A 21,151-nucleotide genomic window follows, 5' to 3' on the forward strand; every position below is an offset into this window, starting at 1 on the left:
CCGGTTATTACTGTTTCGAACATCTTTACGATCGACCATTGCGACTCGTTATACTTTGTTACGATGTTATTCCGCGGAACAACATAGATTAAAGGAACAAAGCTGGTAACAACGAGGTCACCGGGGGTTGTATTTCGCGGGGTATATTTCACAGTATATCGGGTTGAAATATTTGCGGAAGAAAATATGGAAACAAAAATTGTGTTTGCGAGCAACCAGGCGCCTTGTTTCCTATCCGAATCAGCGTAGTGTTTCCTTAGTTTGACGAAACTCACTCGTCGCTCGTGATACGCTTTGCAGCGGAAAGTTCGTTGCGAGAACTGAGCTTGTTATTGGTTATCCACGTAATTCGTTCGTTTAACGATACTTTAAACTCCATATCAACTAACACCGTACGATTCGATGAAAGTTCATCGAGCTGGATTTTTGCGTTGGTTGACGTCGAACGCGAGGAAGGATCCTGGTCTTGCGCGTGCAAAAGGACGCGAGTGCGGTTGCAAGATGCGGTCCTTTTTTCGGTCTTTGAGTTCGGACATAATTCGCGGCGTGCTTTTCATCTTTTCGAAGAAATCCGTTTCTCGCGGTATGCGAATTTTTCAAAACCGCGTGTCTGTTGCGCGACTATGCACGGGCAAATTACTTTGCCGAATGAAACTTTTATTCGACGTTTCGAAGTTTGTCAGTGATGTATGACTTCGAATTTAGTTTTTTAATTTGGTACTCGCGGCTGTGTATTTGAGTTCGGTTGTTTTCGCTACACGCGTAGAGTTTGGAAATGCTACGTGGTGAATTCTCCCTCGCGTTATAAACGTTATGAGAAATTCTTCTGGAGTTAATAACTTTGTGAGTAACCGCAACTTTGCTCAGGAGCCAAGTTCTTATCATCTGTTTTGGAATAGGGTATTGTAGAGCCACACAGCCATGTTTCCTGTTAATAGAAAATTACCTTATTCGTAGAAGAAATACAACTTACTATTAACTACAGATTATTTGATTTTTAATCGTCGAAAATACAACAGTCTCTGTGAGAAATAAATTAATGCTGGAACTACTAAACTACTCAAAATTCTGGTCACCTTTTTACAGATATTTTATAGGTTTATAATAGGTATTTGAGAGCTTGTTTCCCCCTTCGCGTTATATACTTAATTCATTCGATTTACTTAGATTTCAAATTGATTCTTTGACCACAAATAGTGGGATATCTAGTGGTCGGTAGTTTCAGAAATAAAGCTCTATCGCAATGATAATTTAGAAAACGAAATATTGCACAGATTATAACGACGTTGACAAATAATCTTTCACCTTATACGATATTAAACGCTAAATTAAAATTTAGAAAAAAATCCAAATGGTTGACGTTACACCGCGAAAAATAATCTCGGAGAAAGCTGTTCATGCGAATAATTGAACACAGCGCCTCCGCGCCGTTTGTTTGAAGGACCGCGACATGGACGCTTGAAACACGGCAGAATTTCTCTCCTCGAAATTCAATTTTACCGATGTATTTCCGTAGCTATGGCACGAAACCGTTGGAAGAAGATTCTTTTCTCTCGTACAATCAGCCGCGTACGTGTGCACAAGGCCGTGCTCGTAAGTTGCCGCGCCAAGAACTTTCTCCTTTTTTTTTTTCGCTCTTTCCTCCTTCTTTCTCTCGCCCTACCTTCCCTTTATTCCGCGTCTTCTTCTTCTCTCCGTGTATACTTCTTTTTTACCCTTGAGTGCGAGACGTGAAATACGCGATATGCATTGCTTCCTCCAGGAAAAACAGTGGAGCTGCTTTTGTGCGAACCACGACGTCGATAGGCGAGAGTCGACTCCGCAACTCGTGTACGGCGGCAGCCATCTGAAAGCAAAACAAATGTTTTCGCAATCACAGCCTTTGTGACGGGGCGCAAGATTTTTACCCCGACCTCCCCTCACCCCCTGCCGGGAGAAACTGGAGCGCACCGAGAATTCGTTTATTCGATAGAATTGCAAGGAACCAGGCGCCACCGAGCGAAAGAGGTAGTTCAGAGGGTGGAAAAAGGTTAGGAAGGGGTTGAAAAAGGAAACACGCGGTGTAAACGCGTTTTCTCCGGCTACCGGAAAGAAATATCATTCATGAAGACCTTATGAATGGAAACAGCGATTCGTCGCTCTAATAGGATTCCATATCGGATCCGTCTGTAAGCCTTGAATATTTCTTTTCGAGGATCGAGCGTCTTTGACGATGCCGCCGTGCGAGTGAAACGAGGAAAGTCGTAGAACCGCCGGAAACGCCTTTTGTAGGTAGAAAAGCTCGCTGTCAGGGTGAACGACGATATTTATGGAGTGGTACTAATATTTCACGCAGCCCCACTTTCCTCCCTGCGGTGTCATTAATAATAAAATACCTTGCGATTATTTCGCGATATTATTCGCGAACGAGTCGTATAAATAATATATGTATTCGAGGGGAAGTAAGCAACAAAGGACCATGGAAAATATATATGACGGTTAATTTATGAAGCAGAACCCCGCCAACCACTCTCTGTCCACTCATTTTTTCCAATGAGAACGAAAGAATCGTTGATGGATTTTAGAATTTTCTAGCGAGATCTTATTAACGTGTAACCATTTGCCCACCTCTGTCTGTCTGTCTCTCTCTCTCTCTCTCTCTCTCTCTCTTTGTGTTCTTGTTGGATGATTTATTTTACATTCTGTTTGGCCGATTCAACTAATTAAAATGAAATTGACCGCATATATCTAATTGTAATCATGGCGGAGGAGAAATTCGGGCTGGCGTTGCAACGTGCCATTGAATAAATCAATATTTCGATATCGTTTTCACACAAAGGAAGCAAACGGTGAAAGGTTTACGATGGCTATTGTAACTGGCATTTGGTAAATGAGGAATAGGCAGTGTTATGTATCCTGTTCGTTTATTATTTCGAAAGAACCTGTGGATAGGAGAATATAATACGAATAACAATACGGAATCGGCTGTGGAATATTATTTAAATCGAATCGACGATTTAAATCGGCCACCGTGGCGTTACGTAATCCCAATCATTTCGAGTTATTATTAAATTAAGCGTGAAAACGATCCGTAACTTCGCAGCCAACATCATCTTATATCTCTCTTTGCTAACAGGTTGAAAGCGACAACGCTGTGGTAGCGGTATCTCTGAACATTGTTACACGATCGTTGATTGTACACGATTCCGCACTTACTTTTAATTCCTTTCTATGTGGAGAACTCACTTTCCTCGTCAGGATTAATTTTTACACGTCAAACGATTCCACTAGCGAGTCGATCCAATTATATAGCTATTCTATATAATAAAACGTGAATCAAATAGTCTATAATATAAAGTTTCGCAAAAGACGAGTAACGGAGATGCGAGGCGAAGGGGCGAACCGTTCGAAATGCAATCCACGAGCGGTAATTATCTGTAAAGTAAAAATCTATCTTTAATCACGCCGGTTCTGGTGAGTTGTTAATTGCAAGCCAATCGCCGGTATACCTCCCTATGGAAAATATAATTGAAACGTCGAGAGCTCGTACACGATCGAACCTCCGTGTAACAAACAAAAGGTGACCATTTTCGTGCTTCCATTCTCTTTCGTGTATTTCTTTGGACATGGTCAGAAGACAGATAGGAGAGAAGCCGAACGATCGCGTGTTGTATCATTGAAAAACCGTAGATCGTGAAGGATGAATGATGGGAATTGGAAGAAAAGGCGTGACCGTTACACTCCTTCGATGATATTCTTCAGGCGAAACGAAGGAGCGCGTGTACGCGTCCGATATGGAAAACTGTATTGCGCTTTGCACGCGATAACTAAACGTTTAACTTAAATTAATACTAATTTTCAGAGTAAACGCGTTGTCGCGACTGTCGTCGTACGTGATATTGACTGTCGCTATCTGAAATTAAATGTCCACCGACTAATTTCCTAAAGTGAACCCGGTCGAAACGTATACGAAGGGGAGTAAAAGGATTTGATGTCGTGCACCGATGGCAGTGACGGGACGCGAAGAAATGAAACGTTCTGTCCCTCGGAAAGATATCATCTTATTCGAAGACGCGGTACATATCACGTGTCGTTCGATACAACGATGCGTATCGATTTTGACAGCGAAACGACATCGCGCGGAATTGCATATAAGGAAACGATAGCGCGAAATTTCAATTGTAAATAATCAATAGACGATTCTAGAGGAACGGCGCGTTTAAAACCAATCGAAGCAGTCCATAAATTTCGAACTTTGTGTGCATTCATAGCGCATTCATAAATTTCGATATGAATATTTATGTGTATATATATGGTCTTGCAGGATTTTAACAACTGTATGGTAAAACGAGGCAGGTGTTAATTTTGTTCTGGAAGAGCGTCAATTGGAGCGACACAATTTTAATGCAGACGAATACTGTTCATGGTAAACTAGGATATGTGAACCTTCGTGGGTCCTGTACATGCTCTGCTGATCAGAAATATCACAACATGTACTCATTTACATTTTTTAACAAAATTTGTTTTGCTCGATATTCCACGTTATACGGCGTACATAATACAAATGAAACAAAGAAATTTCTAATACAATAACAAGAGAGGATTCGATTCATACTCAGCAGGTATCAGTTAGGTATTCTAACACCCATTGCTGAAATTGGTTTTTAGATGATAGTTTTAAGATTCTTACGAAGAACATAGATACAGAAGAACATCAAAAGAGTATTTAACCAAAATCGATAGACAATTTACGCAATTCGACCTACGAGCAATATCGTCCACGCTGGTACAACAAAATACTCCTGAAAACGAACATGATCGGAACTCGATAGACGATTTAGGACAAGGAGTCGGATGTTGTTGACGCGAGTCAGATATCAGTGCTCGGGAAAGCATCAGGTAAAAAGATACCTTCCACGAGAAAGACGGTTAGAGGGACGATAATTAATTTCAGTTTCGGAACCAGGGCTTTCTCGTTTTACTTCCCATTATACTTGGTGGCTTCTCCGCTATATTGTCCTACATAGCCGAACACCGATGATTGAACAGGAGAAGCTACACAAACGAGAAAATCCGTTCATAGGAGAGAATCAGGACGATAAAGGAAAAGAACAGGTCAGAATTCTCGCGAATCGCAAACTCTTTGTTATTATCCTAATAGTCGTTATAATTAAATTTATCGTTCGAATCGGCTTCTGTGTATATACCTGTATACATACGTATAGGGCAATAGCAACAATTACGGTCGTCGATCGCCTTGGCGTTTCCTTTACGCGCTTTCATACCGTTAATCACGTAACGCTACGAATCTCGATTGATTCCTGTTCGGAGTTCCGCGCTGAATCGAGCATCGTCGATGCCACGTCGCCCATTTCGCGTTCAGGAAACATTTTCGTTGGAACCACGCCGGAAATGATCGCGTCCCAGTGCTATTATGGAACCGAGGGTGCGGATCGACCGATCACAGAGAGGGGAGACAGCGTATTAGCGAATACATGCCCGTGTACACATCATAGTCCTGAATTCGTGTTATGATTGAAACCAGACAGATTCTATGGGCCGAAATTAGAGGAAACTTAAGAATAATAAAACTACGTCGAAGACGTATATTTTCAAGAAAATCGGGTATGAAAATTTGCCGAGTGTACTTGAATTCGTCCTAACTTGGAAGAAGAGAGGTGCAGAGAATCGAGAGAAGATTATTCGATATGCGACGTATGAATTAAATTTTCAACTAATTTTCATTTGTAGAATAATCTCCTGTCGTATATTTATATCAGCGTAGTTAAGAATTGAACAAATTCACGCATACTTGATAAACCTGCAAGCTCGGTTTTCTAGAAAATAATATCTTCCATGTAATTTTATTATCCTCGATGTTATTTTCAACCGTACGATTTTCCTGGCTCCAATTGTGCATATTACGAATATAGGAGCAGGTTGTGTAACGGTAGTCTGGTCGATACGTTTGATTGGATGTTAGAAACAGTTACAAAACACGACCAGCGAAACAAATTTTGTAGAAGATACCTGTTAAATTTTCATCGTTACCGTACCGCACTGAACAACGCTGAAATAAAAGGCAGAATGGCTGAAACGTGTTACGATATTTTGCAGCAAACTTTTCGTCCGATTGCCGTCGTTATTACGATCATTGCCGCTTCTCCCGTTCTTATTTCTCGCTGGGATCCTGTTCAGAGTCTCTTTTATCCAATCTAGCGAAGCGCATCTCGAAAATCCCTTCGCTTATACAGTCGCTCAACGATACTTCGCCCCACTTCTTCTCAGCTTTTCTTATGCTGTGTCTCTTTCTGTCGACGCTGGTCCGATCCCAACGTTGTCGTACTGGAAGCAAGCTTCTTAACAGAGTTTTCGCAAGAATCTCGTAAATGCTGGGTTTCCAAGCTAGACGCGCAGCAACAAGAAAGCACGCACGTCCGAAATGGAGGTGGGGTAACGTGAAGAATGGCGTGTTACGGTGTCCGTAGAGGGATGCTCGAAAGGGTAAATGGACGGGCGCGTTGGAAGCCCCGGCGAAGCGCCAGAACCAGCAGGGATGCTTGAAGAAGAGGAGCTGAGACTAGGGGAAAGACGAAAGACAGGAGAGAGAGAGAGAGAGAGAGAGAGAGAGAGAGAGGGACAGAGAGGGCGAGGAGGGGTTAGGCAAGAGGATATGGAGGCTTCGTTCGCAAAGGAATGATGTATGATCTATCCGTGCCACGCTCTGCGGTAGCGAGATTTTCAACCCCTTCATCTTCGCAAAAGGCTGTGCCGTAGCCAGCCATCGGACGAATTGATGGTGACGCCGCTCATAAAAATGGCTCTAATGTATCCTCGTCCAAAAATTTATCCGCTTTTGTATTCGATACACTTGTGGGCCATTCTTATTTGTTGGCCAATTCGAGAAATTCGTAACACCGAGAACGATCCGCGTCTTTATCTATCGGGTGGTTTGAGGTAACTCGACTGAAACAGATTTAACTCTGACTAGCCCCTTAATGCTCGCATTTCTCTCGATAAAACTCTCCTTTTTTCGAGTGGGATTTTTTCTTGTTTCTCTCTTCAAAATTATAACTTCGTATCGTATACGCTTATGACGATTCGTTCTCGCTATAAAACATAATTTTTAATTGCTATAACGTAAACGTTGAAATTCAAATCACAGTGGAAAACACGAATCAACATTAGTTTTCGGTAACGATATCGTATTTTTCTGCAACCAGGTTTCACGTTGATTACTAGAATTATTATTGTTTATCGATACGTTAATATGATATGAGAGGAAAAAGGAGACTTTAAAATATATGAATCTACAACCTCAAACTACGATACACAGGAGCTTACTCCGAGAGCTGGAATAAATGAACCGCTAATAAAAGAGCTTATATATCAACTGCAGTTCGCGTGGGAGCGGAACATGCACATTTTGTATGCATTGCAGGGGATAGAGCGTTAAGAGGTTAAACGTGTTGTGCGATTCACGGATTCAAGAAACAAGGAGTTACGCAAGGAACGCGCTATTTATTACCGGTGACGAGCGTTCATTAAGGTTGTACAGCAGAGGTAGTGGGCAGGTGGAAACGTAATTACTCGACAACAATTTCATTTGCCGCGTGAAAGCGGGCCTTCCATAAAATTTGTCCGGATGCTTTCAACCGTGACATTCACCAGTATCGTTTAACGCGGTTCGCATACTTATATTTTTCGCGGCGCTTAATTTGATAACTAATGCCGTGCGGCTTTCGATAAATCGTGCAGCGGTCGGACGTCCGTTTGCACGCGGAGAATTTTGCCGGCTCGCTTGCTCGGCCGTTGTCAACTGGATACACCATTAAAATGTGTAATTGAGCCGGTTATTCTAGATGCATTGCGGTTTTCTAACGAACCAGGTTCGTATCAACTTATTGGTGTGCACCATTCTCCGTGTTTTATCCAGTTATTTTGCATTTGAGAGATTTCATATCGTAACGAACGCCGGCCATGTTCCAATCGACGAGTTTTTAATTGCATATTTTCGCGGAAAGCCCGGCCCCATGCTGCGTTACACGTGTCAACCGTTTGATATCCGCAGATGGATAACGCACACAATCGAGGAATATTCAAATCATAACGAATTCGTTATTTCAACGGCACCGTGGCTTTAATTTCGTATCCTTTCGAAAATTGAACTCGTCTCGCTACGTTTTGCGCCGACCCGCGAATCAGGCTATTTTTAGATGGCAAATGGCTGAATTTGCCCCCGATGGGGCGGTCGCGACCCGAAAAGCCGCGCTTTTTAATTGTTTCGAGTCCCAGTGCCGCCATAAAAGCCGTGCCAGTTAATCATACTTGATTAGTCCGTTTGTGCCGAGATATCTGTCAGTCGATACCGCGTAAACCAGGCCGCCGCTGGCCAGTGCTCCATAAATTCCAAAGGGAATAAACGTGTCAGCATATTATATGGGCGTTCCGCCGGCTGAGAAAGTCGTTTTTAATGTCGACCTCGCGAAACTGACAATTCTTTTTTCCAATTTAATGGACAAATAACGAGTCGTAATGAAGTTCCTGCGTCGAGCTCGCGTGAAAATAATAGCGTCCCTGGCGGGATGCCACGCTATCTCGGAAATTTCCAACCGGTCCTGTGTTTCGACGTATTTTAAAAGTAAAAGTTCCTGCGGTACGCGCTGTTCCAATACGTTCGCGAATAAATATCGCTGACCGTTTTCATAGTTTTCTTTGTCGAACGTAAGGAACATCGTCGAAAAACACGCAACGATATCCCCATTTAAAGATATTCCGCGTCGCGTGCTCGGTTTCTCGACGATCGGCTTCGAATTAACAGCGGCGAAACGAATCAACGATATTCAGAGAAACGAGACCGGTCGGAGTCATCGATTCCGTGACACAAAGCTTCAAGATCGTCGATGCAACAAGAAAGAAGGGGGAGAGAAAAAAGCAGAAAAGAAAGAAAGGCATAGAGAGATAGCTCTGTATAACGAACGCGGGATTTGAATTTTTGCGGCTCGTGGATGAACGATTAACGAGAACGAAAAAGGGGAAGAAAACAGATACCGCGGCAACGTCAGAGGTGAAAGGGTGAAAAGGTGGAGTGGGTTAAAAGGGGCTTCCGGATGTGTACAAAGAGACAGACAGTGGAGTATCGCACAAAGGTCCAAATCTTCAGGCCACCATGAATGAGTCGTCGAAGGGATGAGAAAATGGAATATAACCCTTTGTGCAACACGACATTGGTGTTTCCGTCGGCATGGGATTTGTGCGCTGCATGCAGCTAACATAATACAGGAAGATTGTAGATACAACATACCTGTAGGTCTGTAGGACGTGTGGCGTATATCGTTTGAAGGGTGGTTGGTGAGATAGGGGTGTATTGGGTGGCAAGAGGTGGTCGTGGGAGTCAACAGTGGGTGTCGAACGGAGAGTTAAAGTGGTCCCAAGCATAGGACGACCAGGGATAGTACAGAAGTAATGGAATCAGGTGCCGCGTGCCGTGAATCGTATACGTTTGTAGGGGGTTCTCATTTATAGACAATGGTCGTACCAGTCGCAATTCCACCGTCTAATTACCAGAGTAACTACCATGGATGATTAAAAAAAAAAGTTTTATAAACAGTTGCCTGTAGCTGTTGTGCCTGATATCCTTCGCGCTCGAGTTCATTCGATCGTCGATTCCACGATCAAAGCTTCGATTCAGAACCAGTCGACGAGTCAAGATTGATATTCTCGTTGTTTCGAGGACGTCTTTTGTCGCGTTTCATTCGGACCGATGTTTTCATCGCTGTTTATCAGTTTATGTATGCATCGCGAACACGTTTCAGGGTTCTCGTGAATACTGCGATTTTTTCGAAAGATACGTGATGATTACGTGGACCGCGGTATTGTGCAGCTTCAATCCTTCAAACAAGCGGAATTTTCTTCTTTATCTGTTCGGTATGGTTTAATCGCGCAGCTTCAACGGCGATAACCTACTTTCTCGAACGATAACCGATGACGTTTTTTCTTTCAATGACAAAGACTCGCGTTCGATTCGATGACATATCGAAGTCTTGACAACAGGCGAGCTCTTTACGCCGCTATGGCGGTTGAAACGCCGTTATCGCGGTTAGAAGCGTCGCGCCTAGAACGCGAAGCCTACCGTGAAACGCGATCATGCGTTCGCTAAGTGCACTCGTTTGCGCCGCCGCTATTTCAATGACGATCCGACCGCTTGGAAACGTTTTGCAAAACGCGCGATCGAGTCATTGACGTGACGTCGAATACGCTTGCTGTGAAATCACTCGTCCCCGTTTTCTACTGTTACTTATTCGTGGGCGCTATTAAACTCGTTCAGTTTCGATCGAATCGATGGCTGCAAAATTGCTCCGCCGGAAAAATCTATCTCGCACCTCTCACCCTCACTTGCTTTTTCCAATTTAAACCTGATTTCAGGTCGTAAACTAAGCGAGCGTTATACCGTCGAAATAATGAAATTATTCTGGTTAACGGTGGTGGATGTCACCTTATATTACGACGTGCCACTATAATGGCTCACTCTACTGACTCATTCGTTCACCGTTTGAACTAAATGATCCATTTCATTTGTCGTACTTCACACTTTTCTTGTTCTCGCAATGTTTTATAACAGTGTTAACAATATACAGGTAGAATATATAGTCTTTGTTTTTGATACGCCAGTGTCAGATATCAGTTGTTGTTTTCTGTTAAAATAAACATACCATTATTGGATGCTCTTTTTAACTTGTCGATCCGTATCCTAATAATTTTTTAGAATCTTCAAGCTGAAAATGTCGCTACAAAATAGAAAACGAATAGCAATTTGAAAAACACTATCGCGCTATGAGTGTGAAAATTGTGACGTGGGTCTATGTGTCGTACCGTGCTTTAAAATATATCACACTCAATTGTATTGTTAATTATTAAAGTAAATTATTCAAGTTAAAGTATATACACCATATTTTTAAGAAAAATTATAATTCAGTTAATTATACGAAAATTTCATTCCAATGTGCCTGTGCAGAGAACACCACTATCCGTCATACATTGCAGTGCTGCTGTATCGTTTACGCGTAATTCGCGTCAAACTCTGCCGTACAGAGAAACAGCCTCGCACAAAATTCAACTGTACCTAAGAGGTTAACAGCGTCGAGATATCGCCTGTCTCGTAAACTCGACTTCGCAATAAGTTTTATGAAACGTCGTCTAAGAAACGATTCATGGCGACAAATTACAACTTTGACTATGCCAACCATCGTACCTTAGGACAAAGCGTACCACGATACGCTATAGTCGCATGATCTCGACGATATGTATCTAAAACGCATTATTGGAAAGTATGTTGTTTTTTTCACGGAGGTTGTCGCGTCTTAGGAACCACAGAAAGAGGCATGAAACATGTAACGCACAGTGAAAAGCAAAATTTTATGGAGTAACGAGGGTTCTTTAAACTTTATGTTACGATTTCTTCGCGTAATCCTTTAGATGGCCGTTTTCTCACGTTCTTAAATCGCCGTGAAAAACTGTTGTATTACGATATTAAAAGCTATAGCTATGTTTATATCGCTGTTTGCTTTACAAAGAGAACAAAATTTACATCGTAGCGCGTATGCCTTTTAGATATTTCGATCGTAAAATATTCAACGATAGAGAAGGCAATAGCAAGAATAAAAAAAAAAGCGGGAAAGGAAACAGAGGAAAACCCGCGTATCGCGTTGGATTCGAGGAAAATTCGTCGTTTAACGCGACCCGTTTTATCGATGAATCATTTAATAGAACAGAATTTATCATCTCGTGGGCAAAGGTGTGCGGGAACCGGAAAGCTCCGAATACCCAGATGGGTTTTGTTGGACGGTTTCCTGTCGGAAACCCGAAAGTTTCTGGCTTTAAATTTTAGCTAGCCGTTCCGGGCCAGGCTGAATGTTTCGGATTTGCAGTTTTCCCGTTGCCCCCTGTAACGACGATTCGCGTCACACCGGCAACTTTACAACGGTAAAACTTTATAATATAAAATAATATTTTTTATTAGTGGTGCTGCGTTTTTATTCGCCACGCCAAGCCGTCTGCGCGTTCCCGTCCGCTTCAGTTCTCGCTCGTTCCCCGGCGTGTTCTTCGTTCTATTCTTTTTCTGTCTTTTCTTTCCATCTTTTTTTTTTTTTCCATACCGCCTCAGTCTCCTCCGGTTTCTCCCTACTGTGGCTAGTTCTCGAAGCACCGCGAAAGTTTCGAGCCGACCTAGTCGCCATGCCACACCGGGGTCGAAACTGGCGAGCGAGCAGAAGCTCGAACGATCCCACGGTGGTACACGGCCCGCATTATTTAATGAAACGCGAACTATCGGTCTTTGAGTGTGTTTCGAGTTTGAATTTGCATGATGAAGTCAGTCAGCGTGCACAGAGCAGCGCGCCATGCGGCCGCAATTTCCGTGTCATTGACATTATTCCCGGCGAAGACTATAAATACAGGGAGTCGATGCGCGACCTATTCATACAGCCGTAAAACTGAATTTATCGAAACTGTTGGTTAACCCATCCTTCCGCTAAAATCGCCCTGTCGTTCCTTTCCCGAATCCCATCCTTCTTTCATGAGAATCTCCTGAAATATTTCATAGTGGTTAAATTACGTAAAATCTCGTTTGGCAATGTTCTGTCATCTTTTTCAATTCTGCATATCCGGATATTTTCGGTTGTCCGGCTGTCTCTTCTTCTTTTTACGGTAGCACTTGCTTTTCTCTCTGTTGCATCATTTGCTATTCCCGCATCTCGTCTCTCTGGGGTTGGGACGAGAACCGAAACGCCACCCATAATTCCTCTGTGGCCGCGTATCCTTCGTTTTCCACGAACTCGGTCTCATTTTCGACACGACTTTCCTCTTTTAAATGTTTCCTGTTACGCGATCGCCACGCTCATACTATAAGAGACCGACTTCGTGACTGGCGCGAAGTTTCTTTTCAACTTGTTACCGGTAGCTATGCTCCCGTATCGGACTCTTGGCTTTAAATTTTTAAAAAGAGCAGATAAAACCTGCTGACCTTCTTAATACTTTTTCCAAATCATCTCATATTTCCACAGCAACTGACGCGTCGATAAGGTTTCTCCTTTTGGTATACACCCGGTCGAATTTGTTCGTATACCTTCAAAAGGACGACGTACAGTCATAACACGAGAATTATTATCTTATCGGATCGCTGACAAGGGCCCTGTTCCCGTCAACGTCCCGAGACTGGCTGCTTCGATGAAGTAAGGTCGCTTCATCTTGCCCCTGTAATCTGTCCGCTTCCTTTTCAGCCCTCGGGCCTCTGACACCTCGAATTTCCGCTTCTCTCTCCGCTTCTCCCTTTCATACTCTCTCATAACCTCTTTCTTTCTTCCCTCGGACAGATCTAGCTGTTCTCTTCAGCTTCTCGAACAATGTTACTACCCAGTGAATGCGTGACGTTCGCCCATGTCCCATTTCACATTTGATAATCTTAGGATAATCCCGGCTATATCTCGACGCTCGAGGAATTTTCGATTAAGGGTTTTCAGAGTGAGTCGCGTCATTGTTCTCTCGTTGAGTGCTCATTTTTTTTTCTTTTCGAATTCGCCGACGCGTGTGACATCGAAATCAGCGCGAGAGAGAGAGAGAAAAGAGAGAGAAAAGAGAACTGAGACGCAGTAAACGAAAAAGAAAATCGATGTCACGCGGAAAGCGTAATCAAGAGTTTCCACGCAACGAGTGGGAAATTTCTTTTATTTCTAGTGGACTGTTTGTCGTGTAGATAACGAAACGACCTTCTAGGCCGACTTGATTCTCTCTGATCAAGCGGCGCATCCGCTGCTCTCGGTTTTTCATCTCGTGTCAGGGTAATCTGCCTCGAGGTACAGCCAACTAGAATTCCCGTTCCTCTTCCTTTTTCTTAACGTTTTCTCTGCCACGCCTTAGTGTTCTCCTTTACTCCCCCTTGCTGTAATGTACGTCGAGTTAATTGGATGAGGCGGCCTCATCATGACTGTGTTCAGGCCATTTCTATGGCCGGTCGCCAGGTTAAAGTCGCAGAGACTCGCGATTCTTAAGCACGTTACCGTTCCCCGCTGTGATGGAGCAGTCGAACCTATTAAACGACTGCGTTCGACATTAGCGAAAAAAGGTAATTAGCTCTAATTTGATGTTTCTGCATTTAATTTTTAACGTCCGGGACCAATTACTAGATGTTCGAATTTACCGTTAACCAATGCGTAAATGTTTGAATAACGCGACGCTCTTCTTGGTTAGCGTCTTATTTTTCTCTTTTCATCATCTCGATATACAGGTAATAAATTCGTAACGACAAGCAAAAGTTCGATGACCATTATCGCGTAATACTTATTTAATAAATTTCTACCGAAGTTATTTGTTCCAGAATTATCATCAATATCATTCCTTGCTAATGTTTTGAGTGACGTTGACAGAAATAAGATACGTTTCCGATAACGAATTTAACTCTGCCACGATTCTTTTTTGTACCGTAATCTCGTTGCACACCTTTCCCGTTTCGTCGAACGAGATGACTTTTCATATTAAGGGAAAACATTGAAACAAAATTGAAACGTATAGGTATTAATCTTTTCTAGGCAAACTGAATTGTCAACAATGAAAATGAAATTTTATTTGAGCTGTGTCGGAAAATGGTTCAAATATTAGATATTATTTGCTATCGCTGATTAATGTCTAACCTTTTTTTAGTCTCATTCCCGATGAGGTAGATTTCTACGTTGTAATTTGACAAAATCGCGTATTTCGATAGAAATTAACATCGAAGAATCATCATTCGCTCGCGACAACATTACGTCGTGCTTCCTTCCTGTATCGCTTTACATTTTTACCATAATACTCGGTTGGAAATTATATAAAGCGTACGAGAATATCCTAAAATCGTTTCAAATATTGTACATAAGGAAACCCATAAAGAAAAGCATCTGCTGCACGAGTACAAAACGGTCAATAACCTACAGATCGATCTAATATCGTTTTTAATATCTTTGATTTCAAATTAACAATATACAACGTGTATATCAATTTTATACGTTTTAGATAACTTTTTAGATCGTAGGACTGGGATATTAAAGGGTTAACGATAGAAAGGCGATTGGATCGAAAACGATTGAACGAGTATAGCAGGGTTAATCTGAACCTTCGAGCTTCATAAACGTATCAAGACTTTCAGCTGCTATTGGCTATTGACCAGTTGGCGTTCTTCTTAATGCGACCCTTGTCTCTCTTCGCAGTCCTGTTAACGATTCAGGCTATCTCGACTTCGATCTGGCCGTAAATCGGCCAGTTGGAAACGGTTCGACGAGAAAACGAGCCCGATAGAATTTGCGGACCGGAGCGGAAACGCGCGCGGAATTCTTCCTCGTTCAAAGGCCGTCGAAATTAACCAAGGTTTTATCGGTTCGTAAAACGGAGGAAAGATAAATTCGCTTTTAATGCGGCACGATCGCGATCCTCTCGTTTTAAAATTCCCTTCGGCCGTGGCGGCGCGGGCGTGCCGAATGTGGCCAACCGCGAATTCATTTTCGCGAATCCGTTTACTCCCGGTTAGCACGTTTCGCGGACGATTTTCTTTCGTTAACAAGCTACACTCTGAACTAGTAAAAACTTGCACTCTTCCGCGAATCGTTTCCCATTGGGACTATCCCACCGGGCAATCATCGCGGGACGTCGGAAAGTGTCGTTCGTTGTGTTCTCACGGCCACACACGGATTAAGTTATTCCGACTGGTATAGTAGTAGTTTTACTTCTGCTATACGCTCCAGGGAAACGAATGTTTTATGAGCCTGTTATTATTATTCATCTCGTTGCTGTTAATACGTACTTGCGATTGAGATACAGTGGCTTGTGAAAGTATTTGAATATTTGCACATAAAATATCTTTTATATATACTATCGTCCATAATCTATTTGGACGGTCTGGCAAACTGTTGAAAATATGTATATGAAATGTATTTCACGACTAAAACTCTGATCTAATATTGATGTTATTCCAGGGAACTATATATTTGTAGGTAGATAGTAGATCGATAAAAACAATATCTAGTCAACATCGATCGATCTAAATAAAGGAGCGACGATGGAAAAGTAAAATATTTTATTTCTTCTTTTTCGTCGTATTATTAATATGTCTATAATAATAAAGGTTCAATATTTGAAAGGCTATTACAAACTGAATTTTATCCGTACTTCACGGCAATTTTGTTTCAATACTATCGACCCGTAATAATTCTATCGTAAGATTATTTACTGCGAAAACTGTGAAAAATAACTTCTCTTATTCTCGTGTAGATAAATATTGAATAATAAGTGATTGAATTACATTTGTTTATTCATATTGCTGAAATAAAAGTACATATAATAAGGTACAATTTCGTTCAGAAATGCTACTGCTAGCTTCACAGACATGTCGATGAAGTTTCGAACAGGCATTTCTATTTACGTGATTATTCGTTGTCGACGAGCATCGGGAACACGTAGCTTCCGTAATTTGTTCCTTTGTTCCTCAGAAAAATTATATTAGCCGCTGGCTGTTCCAATAACAAACTGGCGAGTATCGGTCAAAGAGGGGTCGAGAGGGGATTTTATTTAGAGTTTTTTCTCTTTCGATGTCGCTTCTGTTGCCCAGCCGCAATGGAAGCAAACTCGCCTTGTGCATTCTGGCGGTAGGTTGTCACTGTTGTCAACGTGACAACACGCGTCGTTGTTACATCGCTAAAGTATTGGGCGTACGTGTTTACATAGGCAGATCTCGTAAGCGATGGATATCAACCGTCAGGCGGCCGCGCGCAAAATTGCTTCGTGACGTGTTTGTCGTTTCGTTCTGTACTGTGTGCGAGCTGCGGCGAAATCACAAACCATTCGTCGATGGGAAGTGAGCCAACGGGACAGAGGAACGCGCGTACCATGGGAGGCAGGGAATGAAAAGCTGCATGGGGGAAAACGAGCCCACGACCTTCCAGTTCGAAGCACCCGCTCGACCTGACCATCCAATCATCCCTTTATGCCAAGACGTCTCGTTCTTCATGCGTTTTATACGATATCTCTTTACATACATATAGCTTGTGTACGTTTATGGAGTATATAAACGTGCGAGACACTGTTGACCCCATCTCGTTCTTCGATATTTCGGGATGGAGCGGTAAAGCTGTTTGCTAACGTAGTTTGCTGTCGTAGCGATGCCGTCGACTTTACGAAAGGTGCTCTCGTATTGTGTTATATGTTTGCTGGATACGCGTGTGATAACCGTGACGAATATCAAAGAAAGGAGAATTTATCGACGTCTCCTGTATAGCTTAATAATCGTGAATAGAAAGGAAACACGTTGTCCAAGTATGCGGTAGGTTATACGATGGAAAGACGTGCATATACACGTTTATAGTTCGTTAGCCAGTCTTCGGTGACCAGACAGATGCGCTCTTCGTCGTCTATCATCTAGTTGCTATGGCAGTCGAGGAATACATTATCGACGATGCAATCTCCCGGTGGTTAAGACAGATATATTGGGACGAGGGGCGCGTCGATCTATCCATAGATTGAAATCTTCGCTGACGAAAATTGCCGCACGGAAGCTACGTACGATCAGCTTTATTGAAACGTTCGCGTGTTTGGAGACCCGACCTTGCCGATCCCCGCGAGATTGCCGTCGATTAAGTTGTTATCCGCGCCAGGACGTATTTACTAGGTAGGGACTGCGATCTTTTCTACCGATCAGGAAACGATTAAGATGGATCAATGCGTGCAACGAGTTCTGTGTGTCTCGGGAAACGAAATCGCAGATAAAACGAGCTGCAAAGTGTTTAACTAATGAACGCGTACGTTCGTACGTGCTGTATTATCCGTTTACGATCTCGATATCGCCAACGTAGGTCATCAGATTCTACGTTCATTTAACGATATTGCACGTCTCTTCGAATGAAAGTTTATTATTACATTGATGTCGATGCGCGTATTAATTCACCGTGTAACTCACGGAATGAGCATTCACAGCCCATCCATTGAAGCACGTCGCTTAAATAGGCCGGATGTTTCGTTTATTTAAGCGGATGTCCTGCCTTCTCTACGAGCTGCTTCTTCTTTCCTTGCTTTTACTTTTTTCCACCAGTGTACGTTTTATAAATAATATCTTCCTGCGCCTTTGACGTAGTTGCGTAGAATTAACGATGTGGCCGTAGAAGTAGATTGGAAATAATAAATAATTCATTTATTTTCATATGTATACGTTGTGTCACAATATAAAATCATTGTTATTCCGTCTTGTACACTTTACGTCATGATTAATTACGCAAGCCATTTAAATAATCACGCGTGTATTTTTTTCGTATTAAAAAGCACACGGCACAAAAGTAATCCAGACAGATGAGAAATACATAGGAGGGACTGTTTGTTTAATCGCTAGCACGTTTGTCCGCGCATATTATTTTCCTTTCTCCTTTTGCTCCAGCTATTCTTTTATTCTTCTACCTATGCAGCAACAGCTCCAAGGGTACCGTAACGAAGGGGTTAATTGCGCGTTGTACCTTTGTCTAAACGCACATCGTATCCGATCAAACCACCGAACATCAACTACCAAAGAGAGAGAGTCATTATAACCCAACCGCTCCTCTTCTTCTTTAGTACTTTAAATATGAAACATAATTAAACACGACGAAGTAACTTACTAAGGGCGTCCTTTGAATTTTCAATTACATCCTTCGAGGTACCTCGACGCCGGTCGTTTATGACATAAGCGGCGCCGCGAGCGACCGACCAACCCTTTCACCTGGTCTCCGTTGAAAACGCAACATACGTTTTTACGCTCTCGTTTCACCGAATTGCTCATCTTGCGATTCACTTATTCCGCAGGACAACGAGCTCGTTGTAAGGGTTGGACCGCTACTGACATCAGCGCAACATGGTTTCCGGTTTCGATACGCGGCTTCGTTCGCGATAAACTAAACCCGCGTAATTCGTCTTCTACATGCTACAACCTTATGGTCCCGTTATAATTCATCCCTTATGTCTCGTCATTTCCATTTCATCTAGTGGGCGAAGAAAAAAGAAATGTACGGTGGAAGTCAGAGCAAATTACAGGGGCGTAATTGGAGAGAAATACACGTTGCGGGAGGAGAGCGTGTCGATTAATCGAATTAGTAAGAGTAGCTTGTTGTCAAAATACACCACCGCAAATCGTACCCCGACCAGTGTAAACGCGCGCCCGTCGCGTTTATTTTCCAGTTACAGTTCGTATCGGCATTTCTGCTTCAATCAACGCTTCGGATGTTCGATTTTCGCGCGATTGACCGTGCCGTTGTTTCGTGGCAAGATATATCTGTACACGCGGTGGGATCATGGTATGTAGCGATTAATGGGAAAGGAAAGGGAAGTTAAATAGGGTCATAAGATCGCGTGAACTGGAAAATATTTAAGGGACGGGAAGAGCTATAACATTGTTACGAGTTGTCGATATTCGGTTTGAATGGCTGAAAGTTTAACGATCATCGATTGATGTGTTCCCTGTGTCCATCGCGGATTCTCATCGGCACATATTTAAATTATACGTACGATATCAATTTTAATATAGGACGCGAATCAAAAATTGCAGCATTCTGCAATCAGAATTTTATAATAATTTATATCAAACATGCAATCGATCTCATAAGCATCCATTGATATACGGTAATCGACATTTTCGATACATTATGATATCTCACTCGATGTCTTGCATATTATATAACAAGAATGAATGAATCTCCCGTATGAATTTCACAGAACGTTGCTTCTTTTCTATGTCAATAAAGAATAACTTCTGTACTTTTTACGTGCATACGTTTGTATAATATACAGTGGCTGACAAAAGTATTCCACCATTGACCATAAGAAACTTTTACGTATTTACTGTATATTTTTTCAAAATTTCATTAACACTGTAAGGAGACATGGCTATCGTGATCGTACTGGACAAATACGAAACAAATCTGGAAATGTATATAGAAATTACAAATCGGATTAGTAGTAAACGCGTGAAATCAGAGAAATCGATCTGCGATTCGATGTCCTACCGGAAAGAGGCGAGATTATCGGCACTGCACGATTATCAAGGGATCAAGATATCCCTGATTTACATCTTCGAACACATCGACTGTCAACGTGGCCGTAAATCTATCCGTTTGTTATCTCTGTTCAGACACCGAATCAATCCACGGGTTTGTTGTTTTATGCAAGTTCGGTGAAACTTGTCGCGAAGATGCGATTAAAACGGAGCTTGGCGTTAACCTGAATGTTATTAAAGTTACTACACTGTGTCGTTATCGCTTTCCATGGATCGTATAATCGGACCGATAAGTCGGTCGTTCGAAAATGACAGAAAAGGAGAAAAAGGAAAAGAAAAGAATAAGCGGATCGGAGAAACGTGGCTGTTGCGATAAGTAAATGAAGGAAGCCGCGATCAAATTGACTTAGAGAAATTTCCGATTCTTCTGAAGCAACGACGTTTGAGAGGATTCTAAAGACGCCTCGCGACAGACATCGATTTCCTCTTGGCCACTAGTGGAACGCAATAATTCCGTGTACTTTTCTCGATCCTCTGTCTAAAGCCTCGACGACGAATCAATCGCTTTAGAGTTCATTTCCTCTACGACCCGATCTTTCGCGCTCAATTTCCGAACGCTTGACGCGAGCCACGCGGAAACAGATCAACGCATTCCCATCGTGACTCTTTCAACGACTTCGACGACTGACTATCTTCATTGCATTAGTTAAAACTGCTCGCTTACTTTTATCACGTAACTATTGGATTGGAAATTAAGTGATTGCGGATTTTGTCATTAGGTGGTATTGACAAAATTCGCAATCACTTAGTTGCCAATCCAATAGTCTCTCAACTCAAGTCGACTAGTAGTCAACTCAAACTCGATAAAATCGCATTTGTTTATGACAAATGGAAGGTAATAAGCGATAGAAATATTGGGTTGGTAACTAAGTGGTTGCGGATTTTGTGAATATCAGCTAATGACAAACTCCGCAATCGCTTAGTTGCCAACCCAATATTTCTATCGCTTATTACCTTTCATTTGTCATAAGCAAATACGATTTTATCGAGTTCGAGTTGAGGAATCAAACTTTTCTGCAAACGTTCAAAGAATATATGTCTGTATACATGTGTATATGTATATGTATATGTACAGAGATT

Source organism: Bombus huntii, chromosome 8 (assembly GCF_024542735.1).
Source record: "Bombus huntii isolate Logan2020A chromosome 8, iyBomHunt1.1, whole genome shotgun sequence".
Taxonomy (NCBI): domain Eukaryota; kingdom Metazoa; phylum Arthropoda; class Insecta; order Hymenoptera; family Apidae; genus Bombus; species Bombus huntii.